We start from the raw sequence: 20,162 nt of genomic DNA, 5'->3' as shown, positions 1-20,162 counted from the left end.
CTTCCCTCCCTGTCAATGTGGAGACACACCGATCTGAGTGAGAAATGAGACACGGACAAGCGGCAGGATGCACAGTGCACCGAGTATGGCCTAACTGAGCGATACCGAGACAAGAAGTGTGCACAGTGCTCCACGTGTGGCCTATCCTTTGTAGGGTCAGTGTAACACTCACAGCTCCCAATGAGACCCTGATCCTTCTCTTGTGCAACTGAGCTAATCCAGAGATAAAGTCTCCACCACTCATTCCAAAACCCCTATCTCCTCTCCAACCCACGCCTTCACATCTTATTTCTCTGCCCTCTCGGTTCCTCCAACCCTGGAAAATCTGATCTCTACTAACTCATTCCCACAACCCTCTGTCTATTCCCTCTTCCCAAGTGTGCTCACCTCATTGATCCCTCACTGGCGTCTATCAGTATGGACTAGATGGGCTGAATGGATTCCTGGTATCCAGCATTGGACAATACATGAGGGGGGATGTGAGAGCCCTGGAGGGGCTGCTGGGGGTATTTAGAAGATTAAAGCCTGTGTATTGTCCACACAGACGGGCAGTGAGCTGCTGGACCCTATCCTGTGCTGATTCATTCCTGTCAGATCCTCACACCTTGTTCAAGGCTGTCAGACAGGATGGCACCTGGTGTCCGCTCAGTTCCGTGTTCCAGGGAAATATTTAACAGGCTGATAAACTGCTCAAAGTGACTGATTTGTGCTTCAACTCTGATGGCCGACATGGAACTCTTTATCCACACATTGCATTCCAGACATCTCCAACCTTTCATCCCTCTCCAGGATACAGGAGAGTAGTTTAGTCTCCAGCTAAAGCCCAGAGAAGGGCCTTGGTCTCACTGGGCTCAGCGAGTGATATACACTGAACATCAATTTGAAGGACCGTCACTGTTTTAATCCACAATATGTGACAGCCATATTGTGCACAGCAAGATCCCAGCAGCAATGCAATACTGACTTGATAATATATGATCGTGGTGTTGGCCGATGGATAAACTTTGGCCCCAGGACAGCAGGTTTGAGCTCCCCAACTCTTCTCCCAATAGAGATCGTGGGAGATTTCCAAGGATGGGAGATTAGGGAACCAGTAGAAACAGATTTTATTTCATTAACAAAAGAACTAGATGGAGGATGATGAGAATTTCCGTTTATTAAAGGAGTTTTTGTGAACTGGAACTCGCTGCCTGAATGGACATTCAGACAAGATTGAATAGTAATCTTCAGAAGAGGAATTGGATGAATAATTGAGTGGGAAAATGCTGCATAGCTAAGGACAAAGCACAGAGCAAACTGGGAATAATGAGATAACATGATCAAGATGCTAGCATAGGCACCATGGGTCAAATGGCCTCCTTCTCTGTTGTATGATTCTGATTAAAAACGCAGCTAACAATTCCTATGAACCTTTGTCAGCTCAATCATTAATCAGATCTGTCTCTCTTCTTATTAATAAAGAAATCTACTTGTTTCCAGTTAATGTTGGACTCAGTTAGTGAATGTTCCCTTCAACGTGTCCAAGTTAGAGTCTACCCGCTCTGCGTGTGTGCGATTATTAACTACAGAATGCTCTGTGTGTACATATAAAGAGCGTCTGTGCTCCTGCTATCTCATTGTGACTGGGAGGAGATCAGCGGAGAATGAGGAAAGCACTGCTTTTACTGCTTGGGTTCCTGGTGCTGGTGCAGCCCATCACTGCCGATGGAGGAGTGAGTGCAACGTCTACATTGGGAAGTGAGTACATCTCTCAGTGCTCAATTTATAGAAACACTGAGATGGGCAACAGGAGACCATTCAGCCCATCAGGACTGTGCTGATATTCAGTTGGGTAAAATACATTGTAGCATTCTGATTGAGAGCAGTTCTGGTCTGTTTATACCTTGCTTAGACAACACTTGGAGCACTGTGCACCATTCTGATCTTCATTATCCTTCGTATGACCACACTTGGATCACTTAATTAGATCACTCCAGATGTATTCTCTACAGGTTAGCTCTGAATGTACATCAGTTAGACTAAACTTGGGCCCTCGAGGGCCATGACTGTTGGCATCAATGAAGTCTTCCTTTCTCTTTCCTAGGTCGAGCCTTGGGATGTAGTGAAACTGGAGGCTCCTGTAGACCACTCGGGTGCAAGGAAGGTGAGACAGAGACGAAGGAGAAATGCTTCCTCGTTTTTAAGTGCTGCAAGTCTGACTGAGTAACAAAAAGGGGAAATGTCCCCCTGTGAGAGCCGCCTGAGGCTCATTTAAAGCTATCTGTAATTCCTGTAATTCTGCTTCTGACACATTGTGTGGATCCAATGACCCCTGGCCACTGCTTTCTGAATCATGTGAATAAAACTGGCTGCATCGATCACCGCCTCTTGTCCGTGTCTCATTTCTCACTCGGATCGGTGTGTCTCCATATTGACAGGGAGGGAGGGGAGGTCAGACAATGGCAGGGTCACATTGACATCTTATAACTCCAATGTAGACACACGCACAGAAACATAACGTAAAGACAATGCACTAATTGCATGCCCTCCATTCCCTGGGTATCCCGTGTCCCTCTGACAGGACTGTCCCCACCAGAGGTGACAGAGCAGTGACATACAAACAAACATGCACACACACACACACACACACACACACACACACACACACACGCATTTAGCAATCGTCCCCCTGTTGGACATTGCCGGAATCACACACACACACGCACACACACACACACACTCACACATTTAGAAATCTACCCTCTGCTGGACACTGCTGGAATCACACGCACACACACACACACACACACACACACACACGCATTTAGCAATCCACCCTCTGCTGGACACTGCTGGAATCACTCTCACACACACACACACACACACACACACATTTAGCAATCTACCCCCTTCTGGACAGTGCTGGAAATGTCCAATTAGCTCCTGTTCCAGGCACAGGAAGATTCAATGAGAAGGACGAAGAAATAGCAATTTCCCTTGTTACAGGGTGAGGCAGCTAAAAATGAGAAAGAGAAACTAAAAACAGATATGATAAAATAATAGAATTCTAGCCCACAAAGCGGCCATTCAGCCCATCATGTCTCTGCACGTCCTTCTGTGAATCTATTCGATTTGTTCCACTGCACCCAGTTCTTCCCCAATAGTCCTTTCAATGTAATTGCATAACGTGTCCATCCAGGTCTAAACAAGTCAGACTGTGAGAAAACATGTTTCCTCATCTCCCCGCCGGGTTCTCTTACCAATCTCCGTCTGTCTGTTTCCCTCTGGTTACCACCCCCTCTGCCACTTGAAGTGTTTTACCCTTATTTACTCCAACGACAGGCTGATTTTGAATGGGTCCTGTTAAATGTCCACTTCACCTTTTCTGCTCCAAGGAGAATAATCCCAGCATCCCCAGTCTCTGCACATTGACTGAAGCCCCTCACCCCTGATATTCATTCTAGTGAATCTCCTCCGCATTCTCTCTCAGGCATTGACACCTTTCCCAAAGCCTGGTGCCCATCATTAGACACAGTTATCCAGCTCGGGGATCACCAGGGTGTTAGAAAGGGTTTTAGCAATAGCTTCCTTTCATTTGTGCTCTATTCCTGCATTGACGAAGTCAGGGATATCATCTCTGTATTGGGGAGAATTCCCAACTCGTGTTTCAATGATTTCTGCACCAAGTCGCCAGATCTCTCTGTTCCTGAATCACTTTGAAAATGGAACCATTCTTGTGCATCACCAGTTCTTACAATTCCGATCAAAATGTACCTCTTCACTCCTCTGTGTTAGTATTCATCTGCCATGTTCCTGCACCATTCACCCGACACTATGTGCCCTAATAAACATATTACAAACCTCCTCATTCTTTATTACATTTCTGCAATTTACACAGAATGTAAACTTAAAAATCTACCCTGTACAACAAACTACAGCTCATTAATCTTTATCACAGAGAGCTGTGATCAAAACATTGATCCCTGAGGACCACTGCAGATAGCCCTATTCAACAGAGAGCGGCCTTAAACAGTGGGGCCTGTACTGAGATTGGGGTCTGTGTTCAGTGTGAGGTCTGTAATCAGAGGGAGTAAACAGCCCATTCTGAGCAGAGAACGCTGAATACAGACACCACTCTGCACACATTCGCAAACACCACATTCAGTGTGTGGCCTGTGTTCAGAGAGGTGTCTGTGCTCCAACAGGGGGTGGTGTTCAGAGTGCTCCGTGTTCAGGGAGGGATCTATGTTCAATGTGGGGTCTGTGTTCAGGGCCAGGGGTGGTGTTCAGAGTAGGGTCTGCGCTGAGAGAGATGTCTCTTTTCAATGTGGGGCGTGTGTTGAGAGTAGGGATGGTGTTCAGACAGGGCTCTGTGATTCGAGGTGCCTAGCTTCAGTGTGGGGTGTGTGTTCAGAGCAGGGGTCATGTTCAGAGTGGGTTCTGGGTTTGGAGAGCGGTCTATGTTGAGAGTGAACTGTGTTGTCAGAGAGGTGAATGTGCTCAGAGAGTGGTTTATGCTCAGGCTGGGGCCTTTGTTTAGATGATGCCCTGTGTTCAGAGCGGCTCCTGTGTTCAGAATCGGGGGGCCTTCCGACTGTGGGGTTTGGTCCATCTAGGATGTATGTTTACACTGAGGTCTGCTTTCAGAGTGGGGTTAGTGTTCAGGCTGTGGTATTTGTTCAGACGAGCATCTGGGTTTATGTTGAGGGCTGTTTTCAATGTGTGATCTGTGTTCAGAGTCTTTGTATAAAGAGGGGTTTGTGTACAAACTCTGCTGTTAGTTTAGACTAGGATCTGTGTTTAGATTGGGCTCTGTTTTCACTGTGTGATATGTGTTCAGGGTCTTTGTATAAAGAGGGGTTTGTGTACAAACTCTGCTGTTAGATTAGACTAGGATCTGTGGTTAGATTGGGCTCTGTGTTCAGTGTGTGATATGTGTTCAGGTGTGGTCTTGGTATAAAGAGGGGTTTGTATACAAACTGTGGTCCTTGTTCAGGCTCTGATCTGTGATCTGTATCTTGCTGTATTGAGTGTCTGTCCTTGTTTGTCGATCCATGCCTTGCCAAGCCTTGTCAGGTATTCAGCAGGATGCAGGTTATGAGTGTCCAGCAATTAAGGAGACGGTTGGGATAAAAGTTCCAGAGAATGTTTTAAATAGGTTTCCACAATCCCCTCACTCGGTATCTCCCAGCTTCTCTGTCCCAGCCTCCTTCATGACTGACACCGAATATTTCACGGTGTTATCTGCTCACAACCATTTACCCCGAGATTGTTCTGTCCCAGTGGGGAACATTCAGTGACTTTACCCTCAGTGAACCAAGCTCCTGTCTCTCAGTTTGTTTCCAAACAATGTCCTGATGGTTAGTGTCTCAGGGAAACAGGTTCCTCCATCGCCCCTGAGCGATCACAGTGTTTATGTAAATATATTCTGTCGGTAAGGTGCCTTTGTTGCTCTGTATGTAAAGTTTAGCTTTAACAAGACAAATGATGAAACCTTTTTGTTTAGAGCGTCAGGCACATCAGATACAACAAAAACCAGAAGCCATTCAAACCATCGTGTTCCTGCTAGATCTTTTCTAAAACGAGTTAATTACTCCCACTTCCCCTTCTCTTGCTCTATATCCCTGTTAAAGTCTTAAATAGAAGCATTTACCCAGATCAGTATCACTGACCATGTCATGAAATGATTCCTTGCATCGCACAATTGTTATTTTGCCAAACAGCTTCAGTCTGTGTCCTTTCTCACCCTGACTATCCTGTCTCTGGAATGAGCTTCTCCTTATTGACTCAATCAATAACCTCCCTGATGTTCAACGCCTCGAATGAAATTTTACTGAACCTCCTCTGTTCAAAGGAGAACAACCCACCTTCTGCAGTCTCTCCACATGAGCTGGAGACCCTCATTCCTGGGATCAGATCAGAAAATAGACTCTGCTCCCTCTCCAAGGCCTTGACATCCTTCCTAACGTGTGGATTCAGAATGGGGCACTAAACTCAATCTGGCTTCTAACCAGTGTGTTATAAAGAGCTCAGTGACACTTTCCTTAGTGTAGTATTCTCACCCTCTCTTTATAAAGGCAATGATTCCATCTGCTTCCCAATCCCTCCTCCCCTCCTACTGCCACATTCAATGACTTGTGTCCAGCACCCCCAGATCTCTCTGCTCCTGGAACAATTTTGAACTTTTACCATTAATATTTTATAGTCTCTGCTCATTCTCCTGTGGAAGATGTATCTCTTCACACTTGCCCATTTCACCAGTCTGTTTATCACCTCACAAGGTCTGTCTCATAAAGTTCCCATTCAAAACAGAGGCCCCATTCTGAAAATGTAACCCTGAATACAGAGCCCACTCTGCACACATTCACAAACACCACATTCGGTGCGTGACCTGTGTTCAGAGAGGCGTCTGTGTTATGTATGGGTTTGTGTTCAGAGAGGGGCCTGTGCTCCAATAGAGAGCTCTGCGTTCAGAGAGCTGTCTATGTTCAGAGTGGGGTGTATGTTCAGAGCAGGGATCGTGCTCAGTGTGGGTCCTGTGTTCAGAGGGGTGTCTATATTCAGTGTGGACTGTGTGTTCAGAGTGGGGAAGGTGCTCAGAGTGGGTTCTGTGTTTGGAGAGGGGGCTATGCTGAGTGTGAAATGTGTTATCAGGGAGGCGGGTGTACACAGAGAGAGGTTGGTGTTCAGTCTGGGGCCTTTGATTAGATGAGGGGCCTGTGTCCAGAGCAGTTCCTGCATTCAGAATCTGGGATGTCTCCTGATTGTGGTATTTGGTCACTCTAGGATGTGAGTTTACATCGAGGTTTGTTTTCAGAGGGGGGTCTTTGTTCAGTTTGTGGTATTTGTTTAGAATAGAGTCTGTGTTTAGGGTGATGTCTGTTTTCAGGATGGGATATGTGTTCAGAGTGAGGTCTTTGTATAAAGAGGGGTTTGTGTACAAACTGTGCTGTTAGTTTAGACTAGGATCTGTGTTTAGATTGGGCTCTGTGTTTAGCGTGTGATATGTGTTCAGAGTGAGGTCTTTGTATAAAGAGGGGTTTGTGTACAAACTGTGCTGTTAGTTTAGACCAGGATCTGTGTTTAGATTGGGCTCTGTGTTTAGCGTGTGATATGTGTTCAGAGTGAGGTCTTTGTATAAAGAGGGGTTTGTGTATAAACTGTGGTCCTTGTTCAGAGTGAGACAGCTTCAGTCTGTGTCCTTATTGTTCCTGACCATCCTGTCTCAGGGAAGAGTTTCTCCTTCTGAGATCCCAGGCATTTACCAGGACTCGATCTGTTGTCACCCCCACTGATCCCTGTGTCTCAACAGAAGGAATAGCTTCCAGGATTAACATGAGTAGAGGTCACTCGGGGTGAAACCCGGAGTTGTCCACACCCATTGTCTTGCTTCCTGAGCCAAACGGCCAATCACCTCTCATATTAAGAAAAGATATTTCCCTAGGCAGGAGTCACTCTCCATGTCTGGAATCATAAATTCTCCCAAGCTCTCTCTGTGACTCCACATACACACATGCACACACAGCGTCTGTAGTCTCCAGTTCTCTGATCCTGACACGGAAGGACTCTGGTCAAGATGATGAAGCCTCTGATCCTGGTTCTTGCTCACCTGCTGATCGCTCAGGATTTCCAGGTCATGGGTGAGTAGCGACCTCCCTGTCTCAGCAGCTGTTTGGAACAATGTCCATTTCGAACTCTTTGATTCTCTGTGTGGTTGTTAGGGTGCAGGGTGAGAGGGCAGGATTGTGGAGCTCTCTCACTCCCTGTCCCTTCCAATCACTGCTCAAGGAAAGCAAAGGGAGAATGTTGGAGTGGGAATTACACCAGCCTCCTTGTCCTTCTCATTCTTACATCCAAATCCCTCCACATCCCTTGAGAGCCCAGAGCAGTGTAACCTCCTCCGTCCACCAAAACCTTCCCTGTCTCTGTGAAAATCTCCAGACCCTACAACTGTCTGTCTCTCCGCAACATCCTACAGGTGTTTCATAACTGCCCATCAAAGATATACCGCCAGGCACTACAAGACCCTGTATCACTGTAAGTTCCCCCAGGGGCCACAACTCTATCGTCATAACCACCTCCAGCCCCACAGCCCTCTCTATCCCCATAACACACTCCAGCCCCACCACTCTCTCTATCCCCATAACACCCTCCTAACCCACAACTCTCTCTATCCCCATAACACCCTCCAGCCCCACCACTCTCTGTATCCCTGTAACACCCTCCAGCCCCACAACTCTCTCTATCCCCATAACACCCTCCAGACCCACAACTCTCTCTGTCCCTGTAACCCCCTCGAGCCCCACAACTCTCTCTATCCCCATAACCCCCTCCAGCCCCACAACTCTCTCTATCCCCATAACCCCCTCCTGCCCCACAACTCTCTCTATCCCCATAACCCCCTCCAGCCCCACAACTCTCTCTATCCCCATAACCCCCTCCAGCCCCACAACTCTCTCTATCCCCATAACCTCCTCCAGACCCACAACTCTCTCTATCCCCATAAACCCCTCCAGCCCCACAACTCTCTCTGTCCCTGTAACCCCCTCGAGCCCCACAACTCTCTCTATCCCCATAACCCCCTCCAGCCCCACAACTCTCTCTATCCCCATAACCCCCTCCTGCCCCACAACTCTCTCTATCCCCATAACCCCCTCCAGCCCCACAACTCTCTCTATCCCCATAACCCCCTCCAGCCCCACAACTCTCTCTATCCTTGTAACCCCCTCCAGCCCCACAACTCTCTCTATCCCCATAACCCCCTCCAGCCCCACAACTCTCTCTGTCCCCATATCACTCGGTTGACCACAGTTGAGGAGAACTCCCCAACTGTCCTTCCAATTGGACATTGGTCAGTGTTTTCTGGCCCTGCCGCAGTGTGTCTCCCCCTGGTGGATGTGGTGAGACATTTTAATCTCTGTTCACTCCGCTGGGACTGTAATGTCCTGCCGGGCGGGGGGGGAACCTAGACCCCTGGCCTGTGTTTCCAAACCCCTCCACGTTCTCGCCCCCTCCATATCTCTGACATCGCCCCCAGACCCAACACCTTTCCAGATCTCTGTGATTCTCCTGTTCTGCTCTCCTGTGTATTCCCAGTGTTTAAGTGACCCACCATTGACAGCCGAGCCTTCAGCTGCCTGGGGCCAAAGCGATGGAATTACCTGTGGAAATCGCTCCAACTCTCTCCCCTCCTTTAAGACGCTCTATACAACAAACCTCTTTGGGTCAACAGACCCTGATATCTGCTGCTGGGTCTCAGTCTCCATTTTGTTTAGTTAGCTCCTGTGAGGCAAATTGGGCCTTTTCTATCTGTTCAAATGAATATAGAAATTGTGTCATTATCGTGGGGCCCAGATCTGGTCTCCATATGCCCTGGCCACAACACACTTGGAGCATTCTGCACAATTCTTGCCTCCTTAATCATCGGTTAGACCGCACTTGGAGCACTGTGTACAGTTCTGGTCTCCTTATCCCTCGGTTAGACCACACTTGGAGCACTGTGCACAGTTCTGGTCTCTATATCCCTCAGTTAGACCACACTTGGAGCACTGTGTACAGTTCTGGTCTCTATATCCCTCTGTTAGACCACACTTGGAGCACTGAGCACAGTTCTGGACTCTATATCCCTCTGTTAGACCACACTCGGAGCACTGAGCACAGTTCTGGTCTCTATATCCCTTGGTCAGACCGCACTTGGAGCACTGTGCACAGTTCTGGTCTCTATATCCCTCGGTTAGACCACGCTTGGAGCACTGTGCACGGTTCTAGTCTCTATATCCCTCGGTTAGACCGCACTTGGAGCACTGTGCACAGTTCTGGTCTCTATATCCCTCAGTTAGACCACACTTGGAGCACTGTGCACATTTCTGGTCTCCATATCACTCAGTTAGACCACATCTGGAGCACCATGCACAGTTCTGGACTCCACATCCCTCAGTTAGACCACTTTTGGTCCACTGGGTACAGTTCCGCTCTCCATATCCCTTGGTTAGAACACAGTTGGTCCACTGGGTACAGGTCTGCTCTCCATATGCCTTGTTTTGGTGTCCCATAGAGCCCTGTGCGCTGTTCTGTTCTCCATGTCCTTTGTCTAGGCCTCATAGTCCAAACTGACGATAGGGTAATATTGGGATGTGGTAGTGAAAGGGGGACTTCACCATTTAGGCTGATACATAATAAAAGTTTGAGCGAGAGTCAAGGTTGCATAATGGTGGCATCAACAGAGGATTCCTTTCTGCATTTCGGGATTCTCCTTTGGATGTGCCAGAATACGAGTGGGCAGATGTCGAAGTGGTTCCTGCTACAAGAAAGAGATTCAGATAACCATGAAGTGCTTCGGGGGGTATGAATGCTGCGTGCCGTATCGATTCATGAGAGGATGAAGGAGGGAAGGGAAATCAAGGCCAGTGACTCCAGCCCCAATTCAAAGGTCCCTGACTCCAGCACTGCCTTGAGGCTACATGGACTGTGTAGGTCCCATGTCCCCTGACCCACTGGTTTCTCATTCATGTGAATAAAACTGGCTGTGTTGGTCATCGCCTCTTGTCCGTGTCTCATTTCTCACTCAGATCGGTGTGTCTCCACATTGACAGGGAGAGAAGGGGGAGGTCAGACATTTGCAGGGCCACATTCAGGTCCTGTAGCTCCAGCATAACCATTTTCACAGAGTCATGTCTCAGAGCCATTGTCCCAGACGTGTCCATCACCATCCCTGGGTATGTCCCTGTCCCACCGGCAGTGACTCAGTGCTCTGCAGGTGGGACGGAGTTTCCATTGGAGTCCTCAATATTGATTCATGACATCAGGTCAAACATGGGCAAGAAAATGGCTCCTTCTGATTCTCGACTACTGCCCTCCCTCAGCCGATGATCCAGCACAAGTGCTCTTGGAGTAAAGGGCTGTTTGTCAGATTGCATCATGTAGACAGTGCTGTTCCCCCAATTACTGACATCAGGAATACGGTGACATTCCAAAACATGTTGATGAAACAATACTTGAAGTCATGGCAACCAGTGAGGACGATAGATATCGATGGAAACAGGACGTAGATAGGAGGGCAGAATGGGCAGAAAAGTGGCAGATGGAATTTTGTAGAGAGGGGTATGAGGTGATGCATTTTGACAGAAGGAATAGGGAGAGGCATTATGGGCTACTTGACACAATTTTAAAGAGCGTTCAGAGACAGAGGGATATGGAGTGTTCTGAAATTTTATCTTTGACATTTGTCAGGGCAGGATGAGAGAGCAGTTAGTGAAGCGTGGAGGGTATTGGGCTCCATTGTTTAAAATTCATTCATGGGATGTGGGCATCGCTGGCAAGACCAGCATTTAATGCCCCTCCCAAATTGCCCCTTGAGTAGGTGGTGCTGAGCCGCTGCAGACCCTGTTGTGTAGGTACATCCGTAGCGCTGTTAGGGAGGGAGTTCCAGGATTATGACCTAGCGACCGTGAAGGAACGGCCGATATATTTCCAAGTCAGAATGCTGAGTGGCTCAGAGGGGAACTTCCAGGGGGTGGTGTTCCCATGTGTCTGCTGCCCTTGTCCTTCTAGATGGTAGAGGAGGTGGATTTGGGCAGCGCTATCGAAGGAGTCTTGGTGAGTTCCTGCAGTGCATCTTGAAGATGTTACACACACTGCTGCCACTGTGCGTCGGTGGTGGACGGAGTGAATGTTTGTGGATGGGGTGCCAATCAAGCGGGGCTGGTTTGTCCCGGATGGTGTTGAGCTTCGTGAGTGTTGTGGGAGCTGCACTCATCCAGGCAAGTGGGGAGTATTCTAACAAAATTCTGACTGGTGCCTTGTAGATGGTGGACAGGCTTTTGGGGAGTCAGGAGGTGAATTACTCTCCGCAGGATTCCCAGCCTCTGACCTGCTCTTTTAGCCACAGTGTTTATATGGCAGGTCCAGTTCAGTTTCTGGTCAATGGTAACCCCCAGGATGAAGTTAGTGGGGGATTCAGTGATGGTAATGGCATTGAATGTCAAATGGTGATAGTTATTTTCTCTCTTGTTGCAGATGGTCATTACCTGATACTCAAAAATACAGGTATTGGGGACAAAATCAGGGGAAGATACTCTGAACAATTATAAAGCCCTGGTTAGGCCGCAGCTAAATTAATACATCCAGCTCTGATCACCACACATGAGGGAGGATGTGAGAGCCCTGGAGGGGCTGCTGAGAATACTTAGAAGATTAAAGCCTGTGTATAGTCCACACAGACGGGCAGTGAGCTGCTGGACCCTATCCTGTGCTGATTCATTCCTGTCAGATCCTCACACCTTGTTCAAGGCTGTCAGACAGGATGGCACCTGGAGTCCGGTCAGTTCCGTGTTCTAGGGAAATATTTAACAGGCCGGTAAACTGCTCAAAGTGACTGATTTGTGCTTCAACTCTGATGTCCGACATGGAACTCTTTATCCACACATTGCATTCCAGACACCTCCAAACTTTCATCCCAATCCTGGATACAGGAGAGTAGTTTAGTCCCCAGCTAATACCCATCACTGGGAGACAATAGAAGACCCATTAAAGGGAGGTTCATAGAGTCATCATGGCTCAGGAAGCCATTTGGCCCATCCAGTCCATGCAGATAGACGGCAGTGAGGGATAAATGCAGACAGGACCCCTGGGAAGAGGGAATGGATAGGGGGTTGTAGGAATGAGGTAGTCGAGAGCAGAATTTCCAGTGTTGGAGGAACCGAGTGGGGCGGCAATTCAGATGTGAGGGGGCGGGTGGGAGGGGAACTCAGTACTCAAGAAGGGGAGGGACAATTTCAATGTCGGGAGATTAGAAACTAATTGGAAACAAATTAAAATGATTAGCAGGAGAACGAGAAGGAAGATGAGGAGAATTCCTTTTGACACAAAGAGTTGTTGTGATCTGGAATGTGCTGCCTGAATGGATAATGGAAGCAGATTCAATAGCTAAGGGGAATTGGATTAGTAATTGACTGGGAACATAATGGTCGGGCGGTGGGTGAAGAGAACAGGTTGAGTAGGCATAATTTATTAGATCTTTCAAAGAGACAGCAGAGACTCGATGGGCCAAATGGACCCCTACATTGCAAACATATATTTACTTTAAACACAGTGAAGAATCCCTTTTAACCTCCAACATTTCAATCATTACACAGATCTGTCTCTCTGAATACTAATGAAATAAAGGATGACTTGGTAGGTACATTTAGTCTTTCACTGGAGAAGCTGTTGGTCTCAATTAATGAACAGCTCCATTAACAAGCTCAAGTTGAAGCCAGTGCTCACCGTGTGGTTGTGTGAATATTAACTACAGAATGCTCTAGCCGTTGATATAAAGGGCAGCGTAATCCTGTCACCTCATTGTGACTCTGAGAGGATCAGCAGAAGATGAAGAAAGCACTGCTCTTGCTGCTTGGACTCCTGGTGCTGCTACAGTCCATCGCTGAGGGTGGAGTAGTGAGTCCAAGGCAGAGCCGTGAGTATAACTCCCAGGAGTGACACAGCAGGAACATTCAGGGAATGAAGAGGAGGCCATTCAGCCTCTTCACGCTACCCATCAATTGGCGTCTTAACTTCATCCGCTCATCTTTGTTCCACAACCCTTAAAACATTTCCCAAACAGAAAGCTGTCCATCTCAGTGTAGCACCCTTCCATAAATCACCTTTAAAAGAAAAATAACCATCCTTCTCGATAAAAACCCAAGCAGCTTTCCTAGTCGCCTTGTGTTTCTCATCGACGTGTTGACCCTCGGTTAGATCCTCCATATCTCTCGGTTCGACCACACCTAGAGAACTGTGCACAGTTCAGCTCTCCATATCTCTCGGTTTGACCACTGTTGGAGGACTGTGCACAGCTCAGCTCTCCATATCACTATTTTAGGCCCCACCTGGAGTTCTGTGCACAGATCTGGTCTCTATATCCCTCGTTTAGACCACACTTGGAGCAGTGTGCACAGTTCTGCTCTCCATGTCGCTTGGTTAGTCCACCCATCGAACACTGTGAGTAATCCTGTTCTCCATGTCCTTTATCTAGGCCTCACAGATCAAACTGATGATAGTGCAATATCAGGATGTGGCAGTGAAAGGGGGCCTTTAACATTTAGGGTGACACATAATAAATGTTTGAGCGAGAGTCGAGGGTCCTTACTGGTGGCATCAACAGCGGATTCCTTTCTGCATTTCAGGTGTTGTCTCTGGATGTGACAGAATTCGAAGGGGTACCGCTGGAAGACGACGCTGCTACAGATTTGAGATTTGGTACCGCAACAAGTGCTATTGGTGGCGTAGATGCTTCATGGTGAAGTGAATCAGAAAAGGAGGAAACAGGGATTTGTGAGCAATGCCAGTGACCCCATTCCCAATTACAAGGCCCGTGACTCCAGCACCATCTAGTGGCTCCACGGACTGTGTAGGGCCCGTGCCCCCTGACACACAGGTTCCTGGATCATGTGAATAAAAATGGCTGCGTTGATCCTGCCTCTTGTCCGTGTCTCATTTCTCACTTGGATCGGTGAGTCTCCACATTGACAGGGAGGGAAGGAGGAGGTCAGACAATGGCAGGGCCACATTTATGTCCTGTAGCTCCAGCAAAATCATTTTCACAGAGTCATGTCTCAGAGCCATTGTCCCAGATGTGTCCATCACCATCCCTGGGTATGTCCCTGTCCCACCGGCAGTGACTCAGTGCTCCGCAGGTGGGAGGGAGTTTCCATTGGAGTCCTCAATATTGATTCATGACATCAGGTCAAACATGGGCAAGAAAATGTCTCCTTCTGATTCTCGTCTACTGCCCTCCCTCAGCCGATGATCCAGCACAAGTGCTCTTGGAGTAAAGGGCTGTTTGTCAGATTGGAGCATGTAGACAGTGCTGTTCCCCCAATTACTGACATCAGGAATATGGTGACATTCCAAAACTTGTCAATGAAACAATACTTGAAGTCATGGCAACCAGTGAGGACGATAGATATCGATGGAAACAGGACGTAGATAGGAGGGCAGAATGGGCAGAAAAGTGGCAGATGGAATTTTGTAGAGAGGGGTATGAGGTGATGCATTTTGACAGAAGGAATAGGGAGAGGCATTATGGGCTACATGACACAATTGTAAAGAGTGTTCAGAGACAGAGGGATATGGGGTGTTCTGAAATTTTATCTTTGACATTTGTCAGGGCAGGATGAGAGAGCAGTTAGTGAAGCGTGGAGGGTATTGGGCTCCATTGTTTAAAATTCATTCATGGAATGTGGGCATCGCTGGCTAGGCCAGCATTTAATGCCCCTCCCAAATTGCCCCTTGAGAAGTTGGTGGTGAGCAGCTGCATTTGTAGGTACATCCACCATGCTGTTAGTGAGGGATTCCCAGGATTTTGACCCAGCGACAGTGAAGGAAAGGCCGAATTATTTCCAAGCCTATGATTGTGAATTGCGTAAAGCGCAACATCCAGTGGACGTGCTGCCATGTGTCTGCTGCCCTTGTCCCTATAGATGGTAGAAGTTGTGGTGTTGAGCGGTGCTTTCGAAGGAGTCTTGGTGAGTCGCTGCAGTGTATCTTGTAGATGGTACACACACTGCTGCTACTGTGCGTCGGTTGTGGAGGGAGTGAATGTTTGTGGATGGGGTGCCAATCAAGCTGGGCTGCTTTGCCCTTGATGATGTTGAGCTTCTTGAGTTTTCTGGGAGCCACACTCATCCAGGAAAGTGGGGATTGTTCCAGCATAGTCCTGACTGGTGCCTTTTAGATGTTGGAGAGGCTTTGGGGAGTCAGGAGGTGAGTTACTCTCCGCAGGATTCCCAGCCTCTCACCTGCTCTTGTAGCCACAGTATTTATATGGCTGGTCCAGTTCAGTTTCTGGTCAATGGTAACCCCCAGGATGAAGTTAGTGGGGGATTCAGTGATTGTCATGGCATTGAATGTCAAAGGATGATGGTTAGATTCTCTCTTCATGCCGATGGTCATTACCTGACACTCAAAAATACAGGTATTGGGGACAAAATCAGGGGAAGTTACTCTTAATTTATTATCCCTGCTTATGCTGCTCCTAGATTAATATATCCAGCTCTGATCACCACACATGCGGGAGAATGTGAGAGCCCTGACTGGGAGAAGTCACTGCAGACACCGCGACTCAGGAGGGAATCAAGGAGAAGGACTCTTGTACTCAACAGGAGGAAGAGAATCCAACAGAGGGCGCTGGTGAGAAGTGTCTGAAGCATTCTGGGAGCAGGGTTATCTCTACACTAACATCAGTAGCACAGTCTCAATCAATGGGTGGGAATCAGATAGCTTTCCGATTAAATCTGGAGTCAGGCAGGGCTGCCCTCTCTCCCTTGTCCTGTTTGTATGTTGTATAGAACCCTTTGCTGAGTCCATCAGGAAGGATCCTGGTATAAGAGGAGTGACAATCCCAGGCAGTGGAGGCATTCAGATCAAAGTCTCCCTGTACGTGGATGATGTCGCCATCTTCTGCTCGGATCCGCTGTCGGTGCGCAGACTGATCCACATCTGCGACCAGTTCGAACTGGCCTCGGGAGCCAAGGTAAATCCTGGGAAGAGCGAGGCCAAGTTCTTTGGGAACTGGGCTGACCGATCCTTTGCCCCCTTCACAGTCAGGGCTGACGGCCTGAAGGTGCTGGGGATATGGTTCAGGAGGGACCGGGACACACGTTAGAAACTGGAAGGAGCGAGTTTCGATGATGAAAAAGAAACTGGGCATGTGGGAGCGACGGTCCCTCTCCATTGCGGGTAAGAACCTGGTCATCAGGTGTGAGGCCCTCTCGCTGTTGCTGTACGTGGCGCAGGTCTGGCCCATTCCAGACTCCTGCTCGATGGCGATCACCCGAGACATCTTCCGCTTTATCTGGAGGTGGAAAATGGATCCTGTCCACAGGGACACGATGTACAAGCCTCTAGATAAAGGGGGAATAACCGTGCCCAACATCGCCCTCATACTGATGGCCACCTTTGTGTGTGGCTGCATCAAGCTGTGCGTAGACCCTCGGTACACAAACACCAAGTGTCACTAGGTGCTGAGGTTCTACCTCTCCCCGGGGTTGTGAAGGATGGGTCTGGCCACGCTGCGGGGAAACGCTCCAAGTAGTTGGACCGTGTGGCACCACCTGTCCCTGGTGGGAAAATTTATGCAGAGAAACACCTTTGACCAAAAGTCCGTCAGGCTGTGGTCGGCACGGAACATCTTAAAGGCCCTGAGGGAAAAGGAGAGGGTGGATCCTGTGGGATCGCTGTCTAAGACCTTTCTGTCACAGGGCACGGAGGGACTGGGAACTGTTGAGAGCCCCTCGGGCTGTACAGCTCCCAATGAATGTCTGCAGTGAATACTAATTGTATTAGAAATGTACTGAAGCACCTCAGAGAGCAACATGATGTATGTGGATAACTCCAATCCCATTGTCTGAGTGTCTGCATTGAGCAGATTGAAATGATTGGAATATTCATTGATTGTATTGATGCTCCTTGTGATCCATGTGGAAAAGTTGAATCTGATTGGACTTTTGTGATGGTGATTTTGAAATAGTTTGGAATCTTCTTCCAGATATTTGATGAATAAAGCATATTTTTCAAAAAAAATGTGTGTAATTCTGGGAGCATCACGCAGAAGGGTAGATAAGTAAAGGAGAGTGTGTGTAATTCTGGGAGCATCCAGCAGGGGGTAGATCAGTAAAGGTGAGTGTGTGTAATTCTGGGAGCAGCCGGCAGGGGGTAGATCAGTAAAGGAGAGTGGGTGTAATTCTGGGAGCATCCAGCAGGGGGTAGATCAGTAAAGGTGAGTGTGTGTAATTCTAGGACCATCCAGCAGGGGGTAGATCAGTAAAGGTGAGTGTGTGTAATTCTGGGAGCGTCCAGCAGGGGGTAGATCAGTAATGGTGAGTATGTGTAATTCTAGGAGCCTCCAGCAGGGGGTAGATCAGTAAAGGTGAGTGTGTGTAATTCTGGGAGCATCCAGCAGGGGGTGGATCAGTAAAGGTGAGTGTGTGTAATTCAAAGAGCATCTGGCAGAGGGTGAGGGTAGGGGTAGGGGTAGGTGTGGGGGTGGGGGTGGGGGTGGGTGTGGGGCTGGTGGGGGTGTGCTGGTGTGGGGGTGGGGATGGGTGTGGGTGTGGGTGTGCTGGGAGTGTGGGTGTGGGGGTGGTGCGGGTTTGGGTGTGGGGGTGGTGGGGGTGTGGGTGTGGGGGTGTGGGTGTGCTGGGGGTGTGGGTGTGGGGGTGGGGGTGTGGGTGTGGGTGTTTGGGAGCTGGGGGTGTGGGTGTGGGGGTGTTGGGGGTGTGGGTGTGGGAATGGGGGTGGGTGTGGGTGTGGGTGTGGGGGTGTGGGTGTGGGTGTGGGTGTGGGGGTGGTGGGGGTGTGGGTGTGGTGGGGGTGTGGGTGTGGGGGGTGTGGTGGGGGTGTGGGTGTGGGGGTGGTGGGGGTGTGGGGTGCTGGGGGTGAGGGTGTGGGTGTGGGGGTGTGGGTGTGGGGGGTGTGGGTGTGGGTGTTGGTGTGGGTGTAGGGGTGTGGGTGTGCTGGGGGTGTGGGTGTGCTGGGAGTGTGGGTGTGGGTGTGGTGGGGGTTGGGTGTGGTGGGGGTGTGGGTGTGGGTGTGGGGTGTGGGTGTGCTGGGGGTGTGGGTGTGCTGGGAGTGGGGGTGGTGGGGGTGTGGGTGTGGTGGGGGTGTGGGTTTGGGGGTGTGGGTGTGGGGGGTGTGGTGGGGGTATGGGTGTGGGTGTGGGGGTGTGGGTGTGCTGGGGGTGTGGGTGTGGGGGTGGTGTGGGTGTGGGTATGGGGGTGGTGGGGGTGGGGGTGTGGGTGTGGGTATGGGGGTGGTGGGGGTGTGGGTGTGTGGGTGTGGTATGCTGGACTCATTGGAGCCCAAATGCAAAATGTGGCCAAATGCAATCTCAGTTCATACCTCCTCTTTTTAATCTCCTTAAAGCTACATGAAAGCAGTTGGACTGTTAAAGAGCTGTCAAGCCAAAGACATCTTAACAACATTCCAATAATACATACATGTCAAGGAATGTCATCACTAACATTACGTACAGTAGAATTGCTTTAGGAAGCAACAATAATTACACCAACGGATGAATGAGGTGATTCCTAAGATGGTTAGAACATCATTTTCTTTTCAATATTCCTTGGCTCTGCTCTTGACAATCTCTCCTGCATTCTTCAGGGAATCAGGCTTGATCCCTTGTCTTGAAGGTTATGGAAGTGTCAGGAATATCCAGGCCATGACCTTGCAGGTTGTGTTTGAATTTAATTCTGCTGTTGATGATGACCCAAAGCACATGGTGGGTGTTGAGATTTAAGCTGTGTGACCTGTTCTGAATCGATCCCATTGAAAGCAATGAGTGCCACACAACACAATGGAGAGTGTCCTCAGTGTGAGGACAGGAGCCAATCGTCACAAGGACTGTGCGGTGCTCATTCCTACCAACACCGTCAGGGACAGATGTATCTGCAGCAGGTAGATTGGTGAGGATGGGGTGGAGTAGAATCTTCCCTCTTGTTGGTTCACCTGCCTCAGGCCTATTCTGCCTTTCAGGGCTCGGACACCTGGGTCTGTAACGGTGACCCTGAGACACTCTTGGTGATGGACATGCAGGGCCCACAGCAGAGAACATTATGAGCCCTCGATACGCTCAGTGCTTCCTCCATGTGGTGTTTATCATGGAGGAGGAGAGATTGATCAGATTCGGGAAAGCGGTAGGTGGGAGTCAACAGGAGGTTTCTATTCCCTTGTTTGCCCTCATGTCTTGTGACATCAGAGAGACTGTGGTCTTGTTGAGGACTCCCAGGACCAGCCTCTCCCGACTGTATGTCACTGCTCTGTCACCTCTGGTGGGGACAGTCCTGTCAGAGGGACACGGGATACCCAGGGAAAGGGGGCAAACGATTAGCACATTGTCTTTACGTTATGTTTCTGTGAGTGTGTCTACATTGGAGTTAGAAGATGTCAATGTGACCTTGCCACTGTCTGACCTCCCCTCCCTTCCTGTCAACATGGAGACACACCGAAGCGAGTGAGAAATGAGACACGGACAAGAGGCGGTGATCGATGCAGCCAGTTTTATTCACATGATTCAGAAAGCAGTGGGTCAGGGGTCATTGGATCCACACAATGAGTCAGAAGCAGAATGACAGGAATTACAGATAGCTTCAATCAGAGCCTCAGGCGGCTCTCACAGGGGGACATTTCCCCTTTTGTTGCTCATT

The sequence above is a fragment of the Carcharodon carcharias genome (assembly GCF_017639515.1).
Source record: "Carcharodon carcharias isolate sCarCar2 chromosome 38 unlocalized genomic scaffold, sCarCar2.pri SUPER_38_unloc_1, whole genome shotgun sequence".
NCBI lineage: Eukaryota > Metazoa > Chordata > Chondrichthyes > Lamniformes > Lamnidae > Carcharodon > Carcharodon carcharias.
This window is presented reverse-complemented; position numbering follows the sequence as displayed.